Source organism: Rhamphochromis longiceps, linkage group LG23 (assembly GCF_057381845.1).
Source record: "Rhamphochromis longiceps isolate RC_006_pf linkage group LG23, R_longiceps_female_GT1.1, whole genome shotgun sequence".
In the NCBI taxonomy this organism is placed as follows: Eukaryota; Metazoa; Chordata; class Actinopteri; order Cichliformes; family Cichlidae; genus Rhamphochromis; species Rhamphochromis longiceps.
Window position 1 is genome coordinate 37508975 of NC_140578.1, and position 25554 is coordinate 37534528.

General features: G+C 40.4%; 1 long non-coding RNA gene across 1 annotated transcript in view; it reads right to left on the bottom strand.

The window, feature by feature from the left end:
• Positions 1–943: 943 nt before the first annotated feature.
• Positions 944–25554, bottom strand: part of LOC146642518 (uncharacterized) — a 35580-nt gene continuing 10969 nt past the window's right edge. The window contains exon 3 of the long non-coding RNA XR_014909669.1: positions 944–1011. This is a non-coding gene — a long non-coding RNA (uncharacterized LOC146642518). The remainder of the gene's footprint in view (positions 1012–25554) is intronic.

Below are 25554 nucleotides of genomic sequence, written 5' to 3' on the forward strand. Positions count from 1 at the left end.
CTCCCACTCTTCACACACTGATAGCAACACCGCAGGAGAAATGCCAGCACAGGCATCCAGTATCCGTAGTTTCAGGTGCTGCACATCTCGTATCTTCACACCATACACAATTGCCTTCAGATGACCCCAAAGATAAAAGTCTAAGGGGGTAAGATCGGGAGACATTGGGGGCCATTCAACTGGCCCATGACGACCAATCCAATTTCCAGGAAACTGTTCATCTAGGAATGCTCGGACCTGGCACCCATAATGTGGTGGTGCACCATCTTGCTGGAAAAACTCAGGGAACGTGCCAGCTTCAGTGCATAAAGAGGGAAACACATCATTATATAGCAATTTCAAATATCCAGTGGCCTTGGGGTTTCCATTGATGAAGAATGGACCCACTATCGTTGTACCCCATATACCACACCAAACCATCACTTTTGTTGTTCCAACCGTCTTGGAGGGATCCATCCAATGTGGGTTAGTGTCAGACCAATAGCGGTGGTTTTGTTTGTTAACTTCACCATTCACATAAAAGTTTGCCTCATCACTGAACAAAATCTTCTGCGTGAACTGAGGGTCCTGTTCCAATTTTTTGTTTTGCCCATTCTGCAAATTCTGTGTGCCGATCTGGGTCATCCTCGTTGAGATGCTACAGTAGATGGAGTTTGTAAGGGTGCCATTTGTGCGTAGCTAATATCTGCCGAAGGGATGCTCGACTAATGCCACTCTCCAGTGACATGCTGTGAGTGCTACGCTGTGGGCTCTTGCTGAATGAAGCTGAGACAGCCACTGATGTTTCTTCATTAGTGACAGTTTTCTTGCGTCCACATTTTGGCAAATCCAACACTAAACCAGTTTCACGAAACTTAGCAAGCAGTTTGCTAACTGTAACATGGGAGATGGGTGGTCTCGTAGGGTGTCTTGCATTGAAATCTGCTGCAATGACCCGGTTACTGCGTTCACCAGATATCAACACAATTTCGATCTGCTCCTCACGTGTTAACCTCTTCGACATGTCAATGGCTGTGAACAAAGAGAAACTTGTAAATAACTCATGAAAGAATAAAGTTACGTTGAAACCAATCACACCATTGTTTTTCTTGTGACATTACCAATAAGTTTGATGTGTCACATGGCCCTCTTCCTATTGAAAAAAACAAAAGTTGTATCCAAGATTGCCAACTTCTAAATGGCCACCATGGTCACCACCCATCTTGAGGAGTTTGCCCCCTCACATCTACAAATGTGCCACAAACAGGACTTTAATATCACCAACCATTCCCATTTTATTACGGTGTATCCATATAAATGGCCCACCCTGTATAGTAAAAGTCTACTTGCACAGAAGAGTTATGCCTCTGTGGACAAACCTCACATCTGGCCTTCCAAAAACAGAAAACACCTTAAAAATGATTAGAAATAAGCTTGCTGATCAGTGGATCTCCTAACCACGTTGTCCTGTGTTGAAGTGTTTGCACTGCGATACACAACTTGCCAAAATGTTTAGGATAACCAGTTCTATTCTCTGCTGTGGATATAGTTAGAAAACTTGTATATGAGTTCCAGTGGACCCCAAAATGAAGCTGCTTATACCTCTTAGGCTACGTTCGCACTGCAGGTGAAAGCGCATCAAATCAGATTTTTTTGACCCTATGCGACCCATATCCGATTATGGTATGACAGTGCGAACGGCACAAATCCGATATTTTCAATTCCGATGTGGGTCACTTTCGTATGTGGTACTGAATCTGATACATATCTGATATTTTAGAAGCCGACTGCTGTTTGAATGGTCATGTCGCATTAAATCCGTCTTTTATGTCACTGACACAGACAGACGCCAATTATCAGTGCTGGAGAAGACATCGCGAACGCTTCCTGGCCATCCCGTGTAGATGTTAGTGAAAATGTTGGGAAGACAACGTTGGAGAAACGTGAACATTTTATTTATACTGTATAATTTGCAGGTTCTGACAGAAATCTGCAACTATCCTTTGAAGCACCGCTCCTCTCTAAAGCAGCAATAAGGATAATTATTAGGTTATTTACATTATTATGTAAATAACAAAATAACTTAAAGCAAAAGTTGGAAAACATAAAGTCCAAAGTCTTTATATTAAGGGCCATCAGTCAAACAATATTGTTTGCTCTGGGTCTAAACAGAACGCGTTGTGTGTGACGTCTTCTTTTGCACATGTGGGCCGTTTTGAGGGTTCACACTAGAGCGCGTTTGCTGTCGCATTTTATTTGTAGTGTGAACAAGCAGACAAAAAAATCGGATTTGATCAAAAAATCGGAATTGAGCATTAAGACCTGCAGTGTGAACGTAGCCTTAGTCTCCAGACTACACATTTACACAATCTGTATGTGCATGTGCTAATGACAAAATGCTGTTCAAAATACTGTTCACAACACAAATGCTGGCTTTAGTATTTATGAAAAAGCACATTTGTAACAGCCTCTCAGGCCTCAATATGTGTATGAATTTGGTATAGAATGAACAGGACAGGAATTTTCTCTACATAATCTCACTTACGCAGACGTCCAAGTTAAATTGACAAAAAGGACTCACATGGTGGTTTATGGTCCAAAAATGCACAAATTTGGCTTTAAATATTTTAGGAGGAGCTTCTGAGAATCAAGCTATATCAAAAACTTAGGTTTTGTCAAACAAAAATCTTTAAAGACAGAATAAAATCCAACTCTTTGAACAGGACACTAAAAATTCTGCTGTGCACACTTTAAAAGACTTTTCAGTTACTAAATCAAAATCTTACTAAACATAATTTATTTAAAACTGTATCCCTACAGACACTAGCCTCACTGAAATCACTGTGTATCCGGACATGAGTGATAGCTGCTGTGTTTAACCAGACGGATGGATGTCAATTTTGTTACCAGTGCTGGTATTGAAATAATGCTAGTGTGACAGGATTGATACTTTGTTTCTGTTCAATATGTAGTGTTAAACTGATTATTTTTCTGAAATAAAAAACACATACATACATACATACATAAACATGCACTATACTATTTTATTCATAGCCTAAAACACAATTATTAAACAGAAGTTGCCCCAAAGAGCTTTGGAGAGAGGCACAGTTAAATTCAAGGCCTCTAAAAAGCCCAATTTTAAAGTACACTAAAGGCTGAAAGGTAGATTTTGTTGTGTTAACTAAGTATTGTGGAAAATCAGCACTTTAGAGGTCATTAAAATGTGTTCAGAATTTGGAAATTTATGATATTGATTCATCCCAAAATTCATAGGTTAAAAGTATTAGTATCTGTATCTGCAGTACCGGCTCTGCATTTACTCTGTATGTAATCAATACCAAACTTTGCAGTATCACACAGCTCTACTGGACAGCAGTAATGAAAAGTTCATGGAGCAAGTTTAAAAGTAAAGTAGTTCAGGGACTCACATTTTCATAACTGCAGCTGAAAATGGCATCCAGCTTTGCTGTTTAAAACCTAATCTTTCACTCCGGCTTGTTTGTGAAAGTCAGAGGCGACGCAGCTAAAACATGACTCCTCCTCTGATCGGACAGGGGTCAAAATGACGATTCTTTATTTAATTTTTTTCCAGGAAGGGGGACGGTGACAAAGTTGCTTAAGATTGAAAGGGGTGCTCCAATTTCGGTTACATTCCTCAAAGTGACGTATACGTTGCAATTTATAAGGTGACATAAATGCCTCTGCCAGCAATATCCTGCCGCTGCTTCCCCCTCCTCCTCGAGCCCGGCCATGCTTTTAAAACGGCAGAGCCAGCGACATGCATCAAAGCAAACTGAACTGACTCAGACGGACATGCGTGACATTGATATTCATGGCGATCACGCAGGTCATTTAGGCCCGAAGTAGAGGGAATTATGCAGAAAGTGCAGAGTGAGGCAGATTTGTCAGACTGTGGAGCGTCTGGGACCAAAAGATGCCCTTGGACCAGCCCCTTTTTTTCTTTTTTCTTTTTTGGTGGACTTTCGTGTAGGGACAGGAGTGGATGTCTGTGTGTCCCAACGTGCACGATCGTGGACACGTGCTAATTTGTCATTGTCTCAATATGTCTTCCTGTTGATGAAGGTCTCGTAGACCAAAATATCAGTTTCTCCTCATGAATATGTAAGCAGGGAGATGAGGACAGCCTCTCAAAGGCATTTGAAGAATGTGCATCCTTGTCAGAACATCTTTACACTCCAATCATATTGTTTCTCATTTAGAGGATTTAGCATGTAATAAAAAGAAACACGGAGACCTGAACAAAAAAAAAAGGAAAGACTTGCACTACTACTTCAACTTTTCTCAACGTCTTTAAATGTCACATAAAACGTCAGATGGGGTGGGTTTTTCCTTTTTTGGGCGGAGGGGTATAAAATATACAGAAATTTGCATGTTGTGCTTGACAGATTCACCCTATCTCTTAGTAGAAGTGTATTAGCAATGCTGCAGTGATGAGCAAATGGAAGCAATTCCAGTCACCACAGCTTGCTCATGTCATTCTCTATCTAGGTCACAAGAACTGGGAGACCGGCAATGCTAACTGGCATCATTACTCCGCTAAGTGCTCGCCCCCTTTTGACTTATTGTGCATTTCTGATGTACTTTTTCCCAAATCCTTTTTTTTATTCAATACAGCATTTTTTTCTTTCAAAAGCTGCAAACAAAGGCAAGAGAGAAGAGTGGAATCCAAAGTCTGAGGCTCTGAGGCTTTGCACTATTATCAGAGGATCAAACATCACATTCTTTGATCTGGAGTGATTTTTAGGAGGGGGGAAACTCTCAAGTGAGGTCATCAAGGCTACAGAGGATGACTGGTATCAAAGTGATTGGGATATGAATGGAAGCACAGTCTTCACAGGAAATACCAAACCAGGCTGGTAACATGTCTTTGAATAATCCAGCATAAAAAAAAAGAAAAGAAAAATCTGGCGACGATAAAATGTTACTGATGTCGCCAAGCTGTATTTTTGGTCATCAAAAGGACTCCACAGATTTGATCACAGCATTTCTAATGCATTGTGTAATCACTATTATAGGAATGAAAGAAAACAAAATGTACAATGTGTTTTTTCTAGTGAAAGAGGGAAGACCAGTAGATTCCAGTTGTTTCTGGCTCTACTATGCCAATGCCCTTGGAGAATTTGCAGTTAAACTGTCTAGACGGGCACATTTTATCAAATCTTTTTGAGCTACAGCATCTTTTGTTATCATTTGAGGAATCATCCTAATGTTCTTATCAGTTGATGTGACATACTGGTGAGAATTCACAATGTAAAGTTTGCCAAGTCACTCAGATAAGACTGAAATGGAAGGCAAATTCATTCAAATTCAACTCTTTTCTACTCGGCACACCAGACTGTGGCTACTGTCTGGTTCATGTCGTTTCTTAAGCGTCCTAAAAATGGCAAATGTTTACAGTGCAGGGCCAGGTTCTTTATGAGGCCATATGTGCTGGTCAGGTCTGTTTTCAGTCAGGCTCTTACAATCTGCTTTCACTTTTTGCCTGGAACCTGACGGATGGCCTCCTTTTGCCAGCAGTTTAAGATCAAGGAAGTTCAGCGGTATCGCAAGGAAGTGCACTCTAGAGCCTGCCACATGGTGTCCATTTAGCTGCTCTATGTCTTAGCGATTGAGAAAATGAATCTCATAGTGTTCACAGCATGTGTGTCAGATTATTTTGCATTAAGAACTACAGTCCTGTTATTGCCTTTCTCTATCCTTCAAAACGGAATGTCATATTCATGTCATATTCTAAACTGCAAAATATCTTTGACATTGCACACACTTTTGACTACCCCCCCCCCCCCACACACACACACACACACACACACACACACACACACACACACACACACACACACACACATACAGTACTCAGCGTAACCACACCTCTGCTAACATTAGCCTCACTATTTACATACATTATTTGCTATCAGTGTTTAATTGGCATTGACTGAGTTGTCGTTTGCTCCGTTGCCAAACAGGCATACAAAGGCTGCAGGCAAATTGGACATACCTGTTGCCTAACCTTTCTCTTCTGTTAACATCTAGCTTATTGATACCTAGCACCCCAACTAGCAAAGAAAAACGTAAAATTCATGTAATGGGCTAATTTATTGCTAAATATAGCGTTGAATCTAAAACTGTAATTTGACTCCGACTATGCTAATGATAGCTAGGTTTGCATTTATTGGCATGTAATATAAGAGTTCACAACATCCAATAGCTGGCACAACAATCACAGTCACAAATTTATACAGCAGATTGTGCAGACCATAGGGTACAAACTCTTGTTGTAAGCTAACCAAAATATTATAAATATAACTGAGACATACGAAGTTATGTTATTCATACTTTGTTCTGAGGTGGGTTCCCAGATAGCCTCTGTGTGGGGTTAAATGTAGATAATGATCAAACTCGTCCAAACCAAAGAAATCAGCATTTAGAGTTGGAAACATTTTATTTAAAGCCTGAGTGGCAGAGGTATAAAGACTGGTTAGTGACCAGTGGCAAGTTAGTCTTCTTTGCAAAATATAAGCGACCATAGCAATCTGCTAGGGACCAAAGCAATGATTTTTGGTGCACGTTACCATGTAGTGTTTAGGAAGGAGGTTACGTGGTTGGTTTTGTTTTGTACAGTATAAATGGAGGCCGTTGCATTGAACTGTTGCTACATAAATAAAACCAAGCTGAATCTGTAGTGCTGACACAGCTGGACCTGACATGAAAGCAACACTGGTTCTCACTAAATAATCACGACATTTCCTCTGCTTTTTAAAGCAGACCTCACTAGACTGGAAGGCTGTTACAAAAATATCACATTTGCCAATGTGAAAGTGAAGGAAATGACTGTTTAAACAGCAATATCCCAGGGTGGAGGGATCGCAACATGCTTAAAATGAGTTTAGGGGGCAATAAGATGCAATAAAAGTTGTGTTTTTGTGGGTTTTTTTTAACAGGTACACTCGTACCTTAATGGATGTCTTGCAAAATTACATCACACAGGTTCAGTGGTTTAGCCTACATTAAAATGTGTAGGTTAAATGTAGCAACAAAAAACAGGTGTTTATCAGCTCTCCTTTTTTCCGTGCATGGCCTCATAAACAGTGAATGAGCAAAGACTAAACTGATTTGGTGTTTTTTCCTGAAACGTGACAAATGGTTTCAAGTGGAAGAGGTTTACATGACTAGGAAGTTCATTGTTTGCCAGTGACCTGTTTTCTATCTTTCTATCTTAGATCTCAGCGATAGTGAAATCCTTAATGTGCTTTTTTGTGCTTTTCTCCAAAATGTCTCATTTTTTATTTTCTGCTAGTTTAAATTGTATACTTCTAAGCTCTTGGGGAGGAAATAAAGTCAATGGTGGAGTATAAACTTAGTGAGTCAAACTAAACAACCATTTTTTTCTTTTCTCTTATCCGGTTAAGTGCCATTAGACTTAAACCCTGTGGAAAAATTAGAAACTTGGGCGATGTTAAGTTCCTTGTAATTTCCTTCTGAAATGAAGGAAAGCTAGTTATTTTGAAACTCAACCCTAAGATGTCACATGTGTCACGTCAGAAAAGTCTGCAGGCCAACACCTGACAAACACCATCCTTCCCACGGGAAACATCTTGCGGTAATCCAATCTGTACACACCACCAGCAATATAATCATAATCATTCCTTTATTATTTATGAAGACCTGAAATGAACTCAGTAAAGAATCCCTGGCATCAATAGGATGCCTGCATTTACATTTGTTAAAATAAACAGGGTTAGGTCTGCTTCGTGCTTTGCTCACCCACCAGGCGACTCATCTTTATGCTGAGTGGCTACAGAGGAATCGCTTCTTGATTAAAAAAAAAAAATAATAATAATAATAAAAAAGAACCTGGGGTTTGCATTTACATTAAACGATGGAAATGTATTCTCGAGCAGCTTGTGATAAAGCCATATAAAGGAATTCAACGAGACCAAAAAATGGGTCATAGGATTATGGCAAAGTATTTCACAAACAATTGTCTTCTTAGTGCTGCAAATCTTCACTGCCCTGCAGGATTATCTGAAGAAAAGGATCACACATCAGAAACACGGGATGGAGATGGAGCTTCAGCGGAGCACTTTTAAAGGATGTTAAAAGCAGAATTTCTCAATTTGTTTAAGTGAAACTCGACGCAACCCACTTCCTTGTCTTTTCCACTGCATCCAAAGCTGTTTGTGAGGAGCTTTTATATTTACACACACACACACAACCTCCCAGTTGAATGCACAGCCGAGGTCAAGGGTCATTAGCTCATATGTCACACCTTGACAGCCTCACTCTCCCGTTTCAGCAAGGAGACGTGTCCCTGTGGTCGTCCCTCCAATACCCATCAAGCCCCCCCACACTTTTAAGTCAAAGCAATCGGCTTGTCAAGAGCCAAGACATGAACTGAAGTTCATCACTGTGGCCTCTTGCCAACGATTAACTGTTTGAAGTTGCAATGTGACTGACTGTATCGGATGAATTCCAAAGAGTGCAAATTCAGCGAGGAAACACTCGCTGAAATATTTATAAGAAAGTGGGGCGGCTATAGGCTGTGTGCCAAATGTTGAATTTGTTATAGAAACCCTGCATGTGGGAGTACATCATTGCATTGTGCTGGAATCATTATTTAAATCAGAAAAATGCAACTATGACTCAGAGGAGTCAACATGTAATCTATGTGAACTGGAAATACCAAGTAAAACTGCATTTTCTTTTTCAAAGTTTGAAATGCCAGATGTTTAGTGCAGTTCAGTGCATTTTTCCGTGCAGTGATTAACAAAATAAATTGAAATTCAATTCAGTGTACTGACACTTTGTAATACCCTCTCTATATAACAGTTTTTGCCTTTCCTGCTCTGGATTCTGTTTGCCTATTGTGCTGGATTAATGCTTTTTATTTTATAATACTTTGTCTGGCTATTGCAAAGCCAACATTGGCTTGTGGCGTTCTTGTGCGCTGCTGCTCTTAAAGCTGGAGGCTGGTTCCAAAAGCGAGTCGGTCCTCAGACTCTTTACTCACCCTTTTAAAACTGCATCATTGCAAGCTGAGGTGCCTTAAGTGAGTGCAGTCGACTGGCCCACTGGCTATTGAGTAGGCCTCACCTTGAAAAATGTGATTCATGAACTGAACATCTCAACAGTGTTTTGCATTGCTGGTGATTTCTTGCCTGATGTAAGGGTTCATTGTATGGAAAACCAGTTGGGAAAAGCAAAAAATCTATAATTTTGTATTTGTAAATTACTTAGGACTGATTAACAAGTTATTTAGCATCACCAGTTGACCTATCAGGCATGTCGTTGGGCTGTGGAAGGAAGCCAGAGTAACTGGGGACAACCCATACAGGAAAGACAGACAACCATTCACACTCACAATCAAACCTTCTGTGTATATTTCCCATGTCTCTATCTGTTAGCATTGTGATAGATTGTCAGCCTGTCCAGAATGTACCCCACCTCTTGCTTCTTAACAAACTGACAGCTGGAATAAGCTCCAGCCTCCCTGTGACCCTGGATCACAAGCTACTGGTCCGGACGGGATTCCCGGCCGCGTCCTCAGGTCATGCGCGGCTCAGCTGGCTGGAGTGTTCACGCACATCTTCAACCTTTCCCTCTCTCTGTCTGTAGTCCCAGCCTGCTTCAAAATGGCCACCATCGTCCCTGTACCCAAATCCTCCACCATCTCCTCATTGAACGACTGGCGACCTGTAGCCCTGACCCCCATCGTAAGCAAATGCTTCGAGAAGCTGGTCAGGGACTTCATCTGCTCTGCACTACCCGACTCACTGGACCCTCTACAGTTTGCATACCGCCACAACAGGTCCACTGATGATGCCATAGCCCTGACACTACATACTGCCCTGTCACACCTGGAGAAGAGAGACACGTATGTGAGGATGCTGTTTGTAGATTACAGCTCAGCATTCAATACCATCGTTCCCTCGAAGCTGGACAGGAAACTGCAGGATCTAGGACTGAGCAGCTCCCTCTGCAGCTGGATCCTTAGCTTCCTGTCTGACAGACGCCAGGTGGTCAGACTGGGCAGCATCACCTCATCCCCCATCACACTGAACACTGGTGCTCCACAGGGGTGTGTACTGAGCCCTCTCCTGTACTCACTCTACACCTACGACTGCACAGCCACTAACAGCTCCAACATCATTGTGAAGTTTGCGGACGACACTACAGTGGTGGGTCTTATCACCAACGGTGATGAGACGGCTTACAGGGAGGAGGTCAGCACCCTGACCCACTGGTGTCAAGACAACCATCTCACCCTCAACGTCGCAAAGACAAAGGAGTTGTTAGTGGACTTCCGGAGGTGCAGAGAAGTACACACCCCCATCACCATCAACGGCGCTGCTGTGGAGAGAGTGAGCAGCTTCCAGTTCCTTGGCGTACACCTGGCTGAGGATCTTACGTGGTCAGTACACACAAACAAAACAGTGAAGAAGGCGCAGCAGCGCCTCTTCTTTCTCAGGAGACTGAAAAGATTCGGCATGAGCCCCCGCATCCTCAGGACCTTCTATCACTGTGCCATTGAGAGCATCCTCACTGGATGCATCACCACCTGGTATGGCAACAGCACCGCCTACAACTGCAAAGCTCTCCAGCGAGTAGTGCGGTGCTCTGAACGGATAATTGGAGGTGAGCTTCCCTCCCTCCAAGACATCTACAGGAAGCGGTGCCTGAGGAAAGCGGGGAGGATCATCAAGGACTCCAGTCACCCAAGCCATAAACTGTTCAGACTGCTTCCATCAGGAAGGAGGTTCTGCAGCATCCGGTCCCGTACCAGCAGACTGAGAGACAGCTTTTTCCATCAGGCCATCAGACTGCTGAACACGTCATAGACACCTCAGCTTCACTACTGGAACTTCAACATTATGCACTCCACACTGTATATAAATGCCACTTGTTTTGCACATATTCAACTCTGTATATTTTATATATTTTATTATTATTATTATTATTATTATTATTATTATTATTATTATTATTATTTTATTTTATTTTTTTACTATTTAATTTGTAAAAATGTGTATACACACACACACACACACACACACACACACACACACACACACACGTAGGAAAATATTTAGTATACACATCCAGAAATGCATACACTATTATATATTGTACATAGATTTATTAGTTTCAGGTTGGCCATTCTTGTATTTTGCTCGTTTGTGTTGTTGTGTTTGCACATCTCTGTTGCTTGTGGGGCTCGCACACAAGAATTTCACTCGCATGTGCTGTGCCAGTGTGCCTGCACATGTGATGTGACAATAAAAAGTGATTTGATTTGATTTGATTTGGATTAGACAAGTGTTTAAGAAAATGGATGAATAACTATCAGGCATCTATGTCTGTGTGATAGTCTCTGGATATGGCTTGCTATGCAATCTTGCTGATCACAAGAGTATGTTGCAGCTGTTTTGATCTTCTATAAACACTTTAAAGTGCAAACTGAGCATTTCTTGGTGGCTCTTACAGTAAAGGAAACAAACAAATTCTTGGGCACCGAACACTGTTGTTCTATCAGGTGTTGGTGGCGTTGAAAAGATGTGTTCAACATGTGTTTTGAGGATTGAATATTAACAGAAATTGCCTCTTTTTTAAGAAATATATCAGATATAAATCAGATAATCAGAAAATAATAGAGAGAATAATAAAGAGAAAACCCCAATAAACTTGGCAACAGTGGGAAAGAAAAACTTCCTTTTAACAGAAATCTCTGGCACACCCAGGCTCAGACATCTGTTGAGACCAGTTGGGGGTGAGGGGAGGGAGAGCAGAGGAGAAATTAATAATTACTAATGACTAAATTCAGAGAGGTTTCTAAACACATAAACAGCGAAAAGAGATGAGTGAAAAAGAAACACTCAAAGTGGAATAGGCCTAGTCTGCTGGGGGCTTCCCATGATGCACTAAGGGAGGATCCAGGGTTACCTGATCAAGCCCTAACTATCTACTTTATCAAAAAGGAAAGTTTTAAACCTAATCTTAAAAGTAGAGATGGTGTCTGTGTCCCGTATCCAAACTGGAACCTGGTTCCTCCAGTTCCCCTTTTAAATATCCTAGGTTCTAAAGTAAGCCAGAAGTCTGAGAGCGATCAGATAAACTAGGGCTTGATTATTCAAGACCTTGTATGTGATGAGAATGATTTCGATACTAGTTTTAACAGGAAGTCATTGAAGAGAAGAATGCAGCAGTTTGGATCAGTTGAAGGCTTTTCAAACGATGACACTCATCCAGTGTGAGTGAGGAGTGATTTATAAGCATCCAGGTTAGACCAGTTGGGACTGAGACCCACCTCACAATGACATCAGTGCCATGATGCATTGGATTATGCACATCTATGAGATGCCAGTGGTTTTGACAAAACGTCAGTATTTGACTCTCTAGGAATGAAGACAAGCTGGTGAAACGGCCACATGAAATGTCGCTGGATACCACAGTTTGTGTGGAAAATCTGTGTGTAGCAAAAATGAGCAATAACTTTTGACTGATTGTTTGGTGAAACAACAGTTTAACTAAATGGATTCAAGAAATGTTTACTGAAGTACTCAAACCGCAGTTGCTGTTACCAGAGTAACAGTGGATTCTGCCAAATTAACCCAGACAAAAGCAATTGCAAGAACCTGTAAGGCTATTTGCCTCTTTGGAAATCTTGGTCTGGCCAGCACAGATAAGAAGCTGAGTTTGTTCGTCTTCGCCTACCTGGTTCACTCGAGGTTTCTTGCTGTAACCCTGCCAGTGATCCTGGATTAGTGTCCATGCAAACAGCTTTGTGACAAGAGGACCCAGAGTGGGAATCTGCTTGTACTAAGAGCCTTGCTCAAGTTGTTTTTACAAGGTCAACAGCCGCACCTGAAACGGCAGATGACAGGGACAAGTAGTTCAAGGACTTCCAACGGCAACCGAGAATAAATGAAAAGCCTTGTCCTATATTCAGAAAGCCATTAGGGAGAAGCGAGGTCAATAATATTGAGAGGGAAACAGCAGAGTGCTGTTGGAGACAAAGTGGCCTTTTATGTTTTACTGAAAATGAAGAGACTCATTGACTTGTGCCAAATCTTTTTTCTTTTGACATTTCTCTCACTCGTGTTATGACTTTATTCGTCGTCTTTTGGTCTTTGGATGCCCTTTACACCTCAATATATCCCATGGCAAGCGAGCTGTGAACATAAACAGTGAAAGCAAGGAGAAGTATGTAAGAAGATAAATTCTCACCATAAAACATGCCGGTTGACTCAAAAGGGAAAAGGTCAGCCACAAGTTAAAAAAATAGGGTCAACTCCCCTTAAACTAGAGAGATCTTTCAATTGGGGGTTATGTTTAACATCTACAAGGTCACTGGCAACCAACTTAGGGTTAAGGTTGGGATTTTTGTTAGCCACATGCTAAACACACCAACTTTCAGAAACTAGAAGCTTTCTAAAATGGGAATATTTGCATTAAAAAGCAGTCAATAATAAAAAGACTGAAAGCAAGCATGTCTAATTCTCTCATATATTGCCAAAGGAGAACAATTGTTCCAATCACATGCAGCCACCCACCTTCAGTGCCCCCCACCCCCAAATCAGCCTTCTGTACACCACTGTTTATGCTCTGTACAAAAACACTTACCTCATGCTGACTTTTTCCTCGCTGGTCATATTTAGATTGCCGTGACAGCCTACCTGAGCTATCTGGGCCATGGTAAACTTTAGCGAGGCCTCGTTTACTCCTCTGGCTCGAATAATCATCACAAGACGCTGTAGCCTCCTGCTACGAAGAAATTATTTATCCTTTTCCTCAGCTGGGGCACAAACAGGACATGCTCACTTTGAGCCTCCCTCTCACATTTTAGGCGTTTCAAATAAAGCCCATTTGGATTCAACACTGTCCCCCGCGCGCATGTTTTTATCTCATTATGCTGCTTTTCTTGCGTGACTGCTAGATAATACTAAAACTAACAAAATTACGCTAGTCTTTCTGGTTAAACTCCAGTTCCGGAGGCTAAGATTGTATTTCGTTTAGACATAATCGGAGTGATTTGTTTCTCATGCTGGACAAAATGTTCCCTTGCCCTTGTTTTGCTCAAATTAATGTTTAGAGTAGTGGAGAGGCAATTACTGTACCCCACTTACCAATAATAAATCCCAAGTAGGAATATTAAGTCAAGTATAATAAATTTGCTTTTACAAAAGTGTTTATTTTACTCTTTAAAGGGCAACAGCTTTTTGACTTAAAGTTCTGTTTGTGTGAGTCAACCATAAGAGTTGGGCACTACTGTAGCAGTGTGTGATTAATAAGTGTTTACACTATGTATATTTTGACTCTAAAAAACTGCTGTTAAATCCGGTTATAGATGCATTGCTGTAAGGAAGAGAGGCAAGAAACGCTGTTGCCTTGGCTGAATGTTTCCCTGGGAACGTTATGAGATGAAGGGTAAAATTATCCGACAAACAAATGCTGCATAGATTGCGAATGGTGGCAGACTCTTGAGGCGCGTAAAAAACATGAACACTAGACTGTTTGTGCATCCTGGCTGTAGTTCTTCTCCACAGTAAACATTATACCAACAACCTTAGGGGTTAAAAAAATCAACATCAAAGTGCCAAAAACTGCAGTAAATCCGTGGCCCGCTAGTGTCTGTTTAAATAAACTAAGTCAGCTCCCACAGACTCCATGTAACAGTAGAAATGAATGTTTTTACAGCTTTATCTGAAAAACTGTTTTTGTATCTAGCGCCAGTTTCATGCTTCATGACAACTATGCTGCCCTCAGAGATTTTGGTCCATATTTACATAATAGCATCCCACAGTTGCTACACATCTGTGAAGTTACTCCACTGTTCAACCACCTACCAAAGGTGCTCTGCTATAGAGGTCATTTGAGTGCAGTGAACTACAGATTGAAATGATCTGACCATTGTGACATGTTGCATTTTCCTGCTGGAAGTATTCAACAGAATTTGGGTGCCTTGTGACCGTAAAGGGATGGACATAGTCAGCAACAATAGTCAGGTAGGCTGTGGCATTCAAACAATGCTCAGATGTTTCTAAGGGTGCCAAAGTGTGCCAAGAAAACACCTACACCATTCCACCAACAGCAATAACCTGTACCACTGATGGATTCATGGTTTCATGTTTACACCAAACTCTGGAAACATTGCCTAGTCTTATGAGTCTCAAGTTCTTCTGCAACAGTAGAGTCAATCTTTTATTGTCCAAATTTGGTGAGCTTGTGTAAACTGTAGGCCAAGTTTGTTTTTAGCTGACAGGAGTTGCCAGTGCATTGTCTTCTGCTGCTGCTTCAAGGTTTGACATGTTATGCTAAATGTAACAAGTAATAATTTGAGTTACTGTTGCTTTCTTATCAGGCTGAAGTAGTCTGGCTGTTCACCTCTGACCTATGACATCAGCAGAGCATTTACTCCAAGAGAACTAATGCTCACTGGATGTTTTTCTCTTTTTACAGACCATCCTCTGTAAACTGTAGAGATGGTTGTGCCAGAAAATCCCAGCAGATCATTAGTTTTGAAATACTCAACCATCTCATCTAGCACCAACAACCACATTCAAAGCCATTCGAATCAATTTTCTCCCCCATTCTGATGTTTTGATTGATTGGTAATTTATTTCAACATGTGAACAATATACAAGTACATTTAGAAAAGAAATAAGAGAAAAAAAATACTATACAAATTACATACAAAAAAACATTCTGATTAATTTACATGTTGAAAGGGAGTGGGAAGAAGTATACACTTATTTAATCCCACCCCTTTGCCATAAATTATCAGTGAATATTTAGTCAGCTTCCTTACTGATATAATTTGTAATAAAAATAGTGAACAGATTTCTGATATACTATATACTATAATATCACATCATGAATTTTTTGTTTGTTTGTTTGTTTTTAAATAGAGATGTTCACTTAATTTAAATATTTTCCTTTTCGTTATAGATCGAGAAGATCATATTTTTATAACTCTTTTTGAACAGTTTTATGTTTGGACATTGCTTTAATTCCATATTCAGTTTGTTCCATAGTTTCACTCCATGAACAGAAACACAAAAGCCTTTTCTTGTAGTACGTACCTTCATTGTTTTGAAGTTACAAAAACCCCTTAAATTATAACTTCCTTCTTTCAAAAAAAACATACTCTGAATATTACCTGGCAGTTCTTTATTTTTTGCTTTGAATAGAATTTGTGCTGTTTGGAATTTCACTATATCGTCAATTTTCAATATTTCAGACTGCAAAAATAGTGAGTTTGTATGTTCCCTATAACCTGCATTGTGGATGATTCGAATTGCTTTTTTTTTTTGAAGAGTAAAAAGTGAATGTAATGTGGTTTTATAGTTATTGCCCCAGACCTCTGCACACTAGCTTGGGGCAGGGATAGCTCAGTAGGTAAAGTGGTCGCCCCATGATCGGAAGGTCGGCGGTTCGAATCCACTTAACGGCTACCCTGAGGTACCCCTGAGCAAGGTACCGTCCCTACACACTGCTCCCCGGGCGCCTGCTTAGTGGGCTGCCCACTGCTTCACTGAGTGAATGGGTCAAATGCAGAGAAAAACAAGTAATTTCCCCATGGGGATCAATAAAGTATCCATTATTATTATTATTAAATATGGTGAAACCAGTGAACAGTAGAGAATATGAAGTGATGTTCTGTCGAATACCTGTTTTGCCTTGTTTAGTACTGCAATGCTTCGTGATACTTTGGAATGAATATATCTTACGTGAGCTCTCCAGTTAAGTTTTTCATCTATTATTACCCCCAGAAATTTATTTTCACTGACTCTTTCAATATCAACACCATTTATTTGAATCTTTGCATTCGTATTTAAACTACTATTTCCAAATAACATCAGTTTAGATTTATTCAAATTTAATGATAATTTGTTTTTACCAAGCCAGAACTTCACTTTACTTATTTCATTAGTCATATCCTCCAATAAATTCTGCAGATCATCACCAGAGCAAAAAATGTTTGTATCGTCAGCAAAGAGAACCATTTTTAATACTTTGGACACTTTACAGATGTCGTTAATGTACAAGTTGAAGAATTTTGGACCCAAAACTGACCCTTGGGATACACCACAAGCAATGTCCATACATAAGGAGCAACCACCATTTATTTTCACAAACTGCTTTCTGTCACTTAAATAACTCCGGACCCAATCTAAAACTACCCCTCTGACACCATAACGTTCCAGTTTTCTTATTAATATATCATGATCTATAGTGTCAAATGCCTTTGTCAAGTCTATGAATAACCCAGCCACATATTGCTTTTTGTCTATGGAATTTGTGATGTATTCTATTGAATCTAATAGTGCCGATGATGTTGATCTGCTTGATCTGAATCCGTACTGACTCTCAGTGAGTAGTTTATGTTTATCTATAAATTTTTCCAGTCTGTTTTTAAACAGTTTTTCAAGAACTTTTGAGAATTGAGGTAGTAAAGAGACAGGCCTGTAGTTTGTGAAATGGTGTTTGTTTCCAGATTTGTATAGAGGTATAACTTTTGCTATTTTCATTCTGTCTGGAAATCGACCAGTTTGAAATGATAAATTACAGATGTATGTAAATGGTTTTATAATAGCCTCAATGACTCTTTTAACCACTATCATATCAATATCATTACAATCCAAAGATTTGTGATTTTTACATTTTTTGACAATTTCAAGAACTTCATTTTCATCAACGGCTGTGAGAAACATAGAATATGGATTTCTGTCAATCAGTGTATCGGTTTTTTCCTGTGCTTTCCCAGGATGAGTGATTGTTCTTGCTAAATTTGGTCCAGCAGTTACAAAGAATTCATTGAGACTATTTGCCAGAACATCCATATTGTAGTCTTCATGGTCATTACAAATGAAATACTTGGGATAGTTCTTTTGTCCAGTCCCACATTTTATAACACTGTTCAGGATTTCCCATAATCTTTTATTATTATTTCTATTTATATCTAATTGCTTCTTATAGTATTCCTTTTTACTAAATCTAAGTATATTAGTTAACCTATTTTTATATCTTTTGTATCTGATTTCAGCATCTTCAGTTCTCGTTCTTAAGAACTCTCTGTATAGAGCATTTTTCTTTATACATGCATTTTGCAGACCTTTTGTTATCCATGGACAGTCCATATATTTCTGTTTCCTACTATATTGCTTTATTGGACAGTTGGTATTGTACAGTAATGTAAATATTCTAAGGAATTTATTATAAGCACTATTAACGTCCTGTTCCTGATATACTTCACCCCAGTTTTCCTTCAATAAATCTTTTTTAAATGCATTCATTCTTTCTTCTGTTCTTACTCGTCTGTACTCTTTTTTTACTGTCCATTTTATTGATCTTGTAATTCCTATCATAGATTGTAAAAATTGGAAGATGGTCACTTATGTCGTTAATCAGGAGTCCACTTACAGTCTTATTTTCAATGTCATTTGTAAAAATGTTGTCTATGAGAGTTGCACAATGTGATGTAATCCTGGTAGGTCTAGTAATTTTAGGGAATAGGTTCATACAGTGCATTGTGTTTATAAATTCCTCAGTGGTTTTATGTTTATTTGGGTTTAGCAAATCAATATTGAAGTCTCCACAAATGAAAACTTTTTTGCGAGCTATTTCAATAAATGTTTCTTCTATCCAGTCTTTAAATGTCTCAATACTACTACCTGGAGCTCTGTATATACAGCTAATGATTACATTTTTACTTTTTTCTTTACAAATTTCAACTGTAATACATTCTAGTACATTATCAATCACCATCGTCATCTTTTCCACCACATTAAATTTCAAGGATTTGTCCACATACAAGGCCACTCCTCCTCCTCCTTTGTTTCGCCTAGTTATAAATGTGAATTCATAACCCTCCAGTTCAAAGTCTGTTCCTTTTTCCATATTGATCCAAGTTTCTGATAAGGCAATGACACTAAATGGATGTGAAAACTGGTTAAGATATTCTTTGATATGACTAAAATTAGCATAGAGACTTCTACAGTTAAAGTGGATAATTGATCATTTATTCTCAGTTTTAATCCTCTGATTGTAGTCTTTATTTGTATAGTAGCAGCAATTGTTAGTGTTAGATGAGAAAAAGTTGTTGTCTGGATCTATTTCATATTCCAAGTCATGTGTATTGTGATCCATATAGTTAAATGTTTTCAGTTCCAATTGATCATATTCTGCAACTGTCTGACTGATGCAGCTGATTCTTCCAGATGTATCTGAGTTCTTCCTTCCAGTGTGTGTCATAAGTGAGTGTGTGGTTGTCTGTTACCTTGTTTGCCGTCCAGATCGTGTTGCTCACTGATATTTTTCGAGATCCGCCATATTTTTAATGGTCAGAACTTTGGCTTCCTCTGGTGATCCGTTTAGTTTAATGAATATTTTGCAGTTCGTCGTCCAAGTGCTTTGGATTTTTCCCAGCTTCTTAAGGTGTCGCGCTTTTTTGGCTATTTCAGCGTTGTGTTTGGTTAGATGTTCATTGATAAAGACATTAGATCCTTTTAATTTTCTTCCTTGTTTCAGCAGCGTAATCTTGTGCTTTCGATTTACAAACCTTAATATAATAGCCGGTATGTTAAGATAAGATAAGATAAGATAAGATAACCTTTATTAGTCCCACACGTGGGAAATTTGTTTTGTCACAGCAGGAAGTGGACAGTGCAAAAGTTATGAGGCAAAAATTAGAATACAATAAGAATAAATACAGTACACAACTGTACAGAATAGAATAAAATAAAATACTATATACAGTAGAATAAAATAAAATAAATATACAATAAGATAAAAATAGAATACAAATACTATATACAACTGAGTAAAAATACAACGATGACAGAAAGGATTATTGCACTTAGTATTATTGCATATGTATGGATGTGTGTGCTTGATCAGTTAAAGTCTTTATTATGGAGTCTGACAGCAGTGGGGAGGAAAGACCTGCGAAATCTCTCCGTCCCACACCGTGGGTGCCGCAGTCTCCCACTGAAGGAGCTGCTCAGTGCTGTCACAGTCTGCTGCATGGGGTGGGAGATGTTGTCCATCAGGGATGACAGCTTAGCCGCCGTTCTCCTGTCACTCACCACCTCCACTGGGTCCAGAGGGCATCCTAGAACAGAGCTGGCCCTTCGGATCACCCTGTTCAGTCTCTTCCTGTCCCCAGCAGAGATGCTGCCGCCCCAGCAGACCACACCATAAAAGATAGCAGAAGCCACAACAGAGTCATAGAATTTCTTCAGGAGTGGGCCCTCCACTCCAAACGACCTGAGTCTCCGCAGCAGGTACAGCCTGCTCTGCCCTTTCCTGTAGAGGGCGTCTGAGTTATGAGTCCAGTCCAGTCTATTGTTCAGATGAACACCAATGTTGCCGTTCCTCCTGGGAAGAGGGTGGCATGCTTCGACAGAGTTACAGTCCAGGGCAATCCCTTTGGACCGCAGGAAAGCAGCCACCTGTTGTTCCGTGGAGCTAATGTCAAGCTCTCCAGGTTCCTCATTGCTGTCAGCGGTCACCGCCTGAGCGTATGACCGGGGTTTAATATGGAGCCCAGTGATGATGACGTCGTTTATCCTGGAGTATTGTTCCAGGTCAGCGACCTTACTTTCCACGTATGCAATCTTTTTATCTTTTTCGGCATTTTGGATGCGGAGGAGCTTTACCTCTTCCACAATTTCAATGATATTTTTCTGCTGCAACCTGATAGTAGAAATTTCCTCCATTATGTTCGCTTTGAGCTTCAGCAGATCACCTTAACCATGTGTACAAGTCTAAATGCATTGAGTTGCTGCCGTGTTTTTTGTTGACTAAAAATCTGTGTTAACAAGCAGTTGAACAGGTGTACCTAATAAAGTTTATTGTTAGGGAATATTGTATTTTTGTTCAATAAATGTCACAAAAACTTCTCAGGAAGGTGCCGGGTTACAAATATTTGGTGTTATGACTGCAGCCCTTGGGCCTTTTGGGTTTTTTTTGTTTTACTTTTCCTTTTTTCGTGTTCTTTTCTCTGGGGGGGCGGGATTTATGCAGCCACTCGCTGATGACAAATGGTTCCAACTTCCCATTTCACAGATGATTGTCACTTGCAAATTATGCGTAGATTTGTGACTCCTTCAGTGCTGTTGTGTGCTCTTAACAAAGAATTAATGTATGACCTTGTGTCTTTGCTGCTAACTGCTAGTCAGTCCCAAATGGCCTTCTCTTCATCTTACACATGTTACGAAAGTAACAAATAATGGATTACATGCTTATGGAACACAGTTCACACTGTACACAACAATTTGCATGATGATTTATGCAGCAGACTCTCCATACGTGCACCAGGTGAGACCTTATTTGAATAGCAAATAGGTTCTTCTGCTGTCAGTGCTTTGGGAAGGGATGATATTTTGACAAGAGTCAGAAGGAGTGACAGAAAAAGATGATGACAGGGAGGCGACAAGGTGGTTACCAGCTGGGAGAGAGAAAAACAGCAGAATTGTATATGTATGTGCAGATGCAGGGGTGGTAGAACACGGAGGGAGACAGAAAAATGCATGTGTTCAGGCATGGAATAGAGAAATGAATATATGCATACGGGGTTAGGTGGGGGGAGGAGGGGGGTGGAAAAAGAGGAAGAGGAAACTGAAAACAGGACTGTTTGTACAATATGAGACAAGACAAAGCTACACAAAGAGGGAGAAAGGAACAGACTTGGGAGCGAGGACAATGATGAAGAGACAATACGGGACTAAAGAAAACGAGAGCTGGAGCTCGCTCACTGTGTTTATAGGTCCCAGATGTCCGGAGGTAATTGTGCAGAGGGATTGCTCTGCAGACATCTGGCTGCTGAGAGTGCCATATTCTTTCAAGCAGACACACGTTCGCACAAATCCATCTCAAGAGTGCCACATAATCCCATTTGATGCATTGCTTAAACCATATAACCTAGGTTAATTTAAATCATTCAGGTTCCCCTTCTTTGATGGAAGCCACCAAATGAAGGGGGATTCTTTTGAGAGTTGGCTAGAATCTCCCTTTAGATGAACTTGTAAATTCTCGAGGTCTAAAAGTTTTTCTTTGAAAGGTTTCACTAACAAACTGATTTAATAAAAGAAATAATCTACTTTGCAGAACACCACTGTGCAATACCGCAGGAAGCAAGTGAAGAATAGCATGAACCAAGCTGTGATTCTACTGCTTCTGACAGCTGAAGTGCAACTTTGGGTTTTGATATGCTGTTTGGACATCCATCTTTGTCAGCTCTGTAAATGGGGAGAAAGAAAGTCCCACTCTCTTCCTCCCGGCATCACTTTTGTCTATTGGCTCAGGTGGATTGGGATTTGGTTTAAGACGTGGTGGACTGTTTGATGCTGTTGCCATGTTTCCAGTTTGTGACTGCTTTAAAAATTTGCTCTGATGCCTGCAGTCCACCTTGAGGAGCCAGACTGGAGCTTTTTCTATTCCAAATCCTCTTCCTTTCAAGTCTGCTGGTTCATGTGCGCCTTCGGGGAAGTGATGTTGAATTCCGGCTGGCAGAACGCCTTTGAAACTATCTGAAATGTTTATACAATCTATTATTGAATTTTGGTTATTGTAACAACACTGCCAGAGCCAATTCATTCATATGGTCTGCAAAAGCTGTCCACGGGGTTACTTGAGCAGTCTTGCTGACAGTTTCTTATTCTCTATCCACATTTGGTTCTATCCTTTCCCCAATTAGCCAATCATAAGTGATGAGTACCATTAGCTGGACAGCTACCTGTACTCCTCATTAAAATTTTAATCAAGGGCAGTCCAAGGCAGTGTGATTGCTAACAGTGCTTGTATAGGTCACCCTGTCTGAGAGAGACTGAGCATTCTCAATCATGCATTTTGTCAAGGAAATTGTGGGTGGTGGAACTGCTTGATGCTTTGGGTAGTTTGCATATTATTATTCAACCCGCCTCCATCTGCTGTCATATGAACCTTAGACCGCTCCACATTTGAAGGGAAATAAAAAGTATAGTTGCTATCCAGTAAAATTGCTGTTACTCATTTTTTAATGATGGCTTTAAAATAACTGTTCTTGAATACTTAATACAAACAGATTTTTCCCAAGAGGCATTGTGGCATCAACACCTACAATACGAAGGGCATGCACTATAGAAACAATCTGCCAAAGCTTTTTTGGCAAAGACTTCTAGAGCATGGAATCTGGCTTCTGGGCTGCCTTTTTTTTTTTTTTTAAATTGATGCCTTAAAGGCCTTAGGTACAAAGTGATACTACAGTCTGTTAGGCAGCAATAATGCCATGTTAAGCCCTCTCAGCAAGCCAAGCTCTAGAAGGTGGCTGCCAGGCAGTACCAGATGCCTAACAGGAAGTAAAGCCATACAGGGGCAGTCTGTCAGGCAGTTACATATGAATTTAGCCTCCCAGGGAGTCAGGAACACCAGATTGCATTAAGAGGGCCATATGCCCAACAGAGAGCAACAAATACCATGGGGACAGGTTATTAAGTTGGTCAGAATTCCCTTGCTTCCTTTCTTAGCTAAATGGTCAGTTGTGCTGTGCAACCTTTGATGTGACCTGTTGCCACTGTAAAATGCCTGCGCTTGAATTTTCAGTAGGCTGCGTTCTGTCCACATTACCTTTGTGTTTATTGTGAACTGTAGCTCTGTTGTAAGTGCACAGATATTATACAAAGTATCAGTATATTTGTGCACGAATACTGTACCTTTATGCATTCGCCTCCAAATTAAACCTTAGGTGCTGAAAACATCCTAGCAATAAAACCAAAAGCTTTTCAGGGCCCAACTTAATTAAGTAAAGATTGCGGTTTAGGTTTAGGTTGTGCAACTACACCATGAAAAGTGAAGGTAATGCTAAGGGTCTTTTTCATAAGTGTCCATATGTAGCAAGTTAGAAATAAGAGACATTTTTAATGGTAAGTGGTAAATGGCCTGTACTTGTATAGCGCTTTACTAGTCCCTAAGGACCTCAAAGCGCTTTACAAGGCGACCACCCAACTCTTGAGCCACGATCGCCCCTTGCCCATTTGATGGTAAACCTCCGACTAGGCTTATATCCAACACCAGAATCCTTCTTTATGGATAGAAACATGCCTTAAAGACATGCTTAATAGAAATCCATTATTATGCAATCTTCTATACACCAATAGAGTTAGAATTTTCCAGATTCTTGCGTATTCTGAAAGAAACGGGAATTCTCATGCCTAATCTCCTGGTGTCCAGGCTCTAACACATGAAAATGTGCGTAAACATGTTGATTTATTCCAGATATTGGTACAATTACTATTCCATTTAATTTTACTTTATAATATAGCGACCCTACATTAATACAGAGAAAACCCCAATATTCTTACAACCCCAAGCACTTGGTGACAAGGGGAAGGAAAAACTCATCATCAGAAAATCTCAGAGAGAACTGGGCTAAGGAAGGGCAGCCATCTAAAGCAGCTGGTGGGAGGTGAGGGGAGAGAGACAGAACAAAAGGGAGATTAGACTCTCTTATCTCTGGATAGTTGACAACAAGGTGTCTAAACAACAACAGCTGTTTATAAGCTAACATTATGCCAGCGAACGTTAGGCTTTAATGTCCTAAAAAAATCACCCTTTCTAAATGATGTGAAGGTAATCAAATTTTTAATCAGACAGAAAGTTATTCACTTAGTCATTAGGAAAATAAATTTCAACTAGGGGGGCTCTCTAACTGGTGGGGAGGTTGTTATATCTTTGCAGGTGGTCTCCTCTCTACAGGAGCTCACTCTGCAGGTGGGGGAGAGATATAGCAAGGTAGAGAATGAACTCAACCTGGGTGTCTATTGGGCGCTCATGTATGTACCGGCTGCCCGCTGGCTGCCGGCAGAGCCCGCGGGCACGCCACTTCAACCCCCTCTGGCCTCTGCTCCGTAGCTGCAGGGTGACCTCTTGTTTGGGGCTCTACTCAGCTCTTCCCAGGAGGGTGGCACGGTTCCCCCCTTTTTGGTGGTCCTCCTCGGGTCCTTGTACTCTGGGGCCTTTGGATATCTGGGGCCTGGATCTCCTCCATGCCTGCTTCATACCCTGGGGGACGGGGCTATGGCTCCCCACACTCCCTAGCAGATCGTTACATGGAGAAACCTTTGGAATACAAGCATGCTGATCCACACAGGTATGCACACAGGTGTACACACGGGTGTTCACAGACGCAGACTACACCTTTCTTGGCTGCTGCCTCAAAGCACATTGTGTGCTGTCTATCTTGCGTGCTGCACAATATCGTTTAATATTTAGTATCTACTGTTATCTACTGCTAGCTAGTTTATTGTGATGGTGCTGTTTTTTTTATTATGTTGCTCTTTTTTTTGTTTGCTTTCTCTTCTGTTTTTTTTTCTCCATACAGGTGATCCAGGTGTTTTGTTTGTTTTTTTTTCTTTCTTCCCCCCTTTCTCACCGTCTCTTCTCCCCTCTGGTTTTCTTTCTCTCCCTCTCTTTCTTTCATTCTTTCTCCCTGTCCTATCCCCCAGTCATGTCTGTCCCGTTTGTAGCAACTGAAAATAAAATAAATACATAATTATAATAAAGGTCAATCAAATGGAC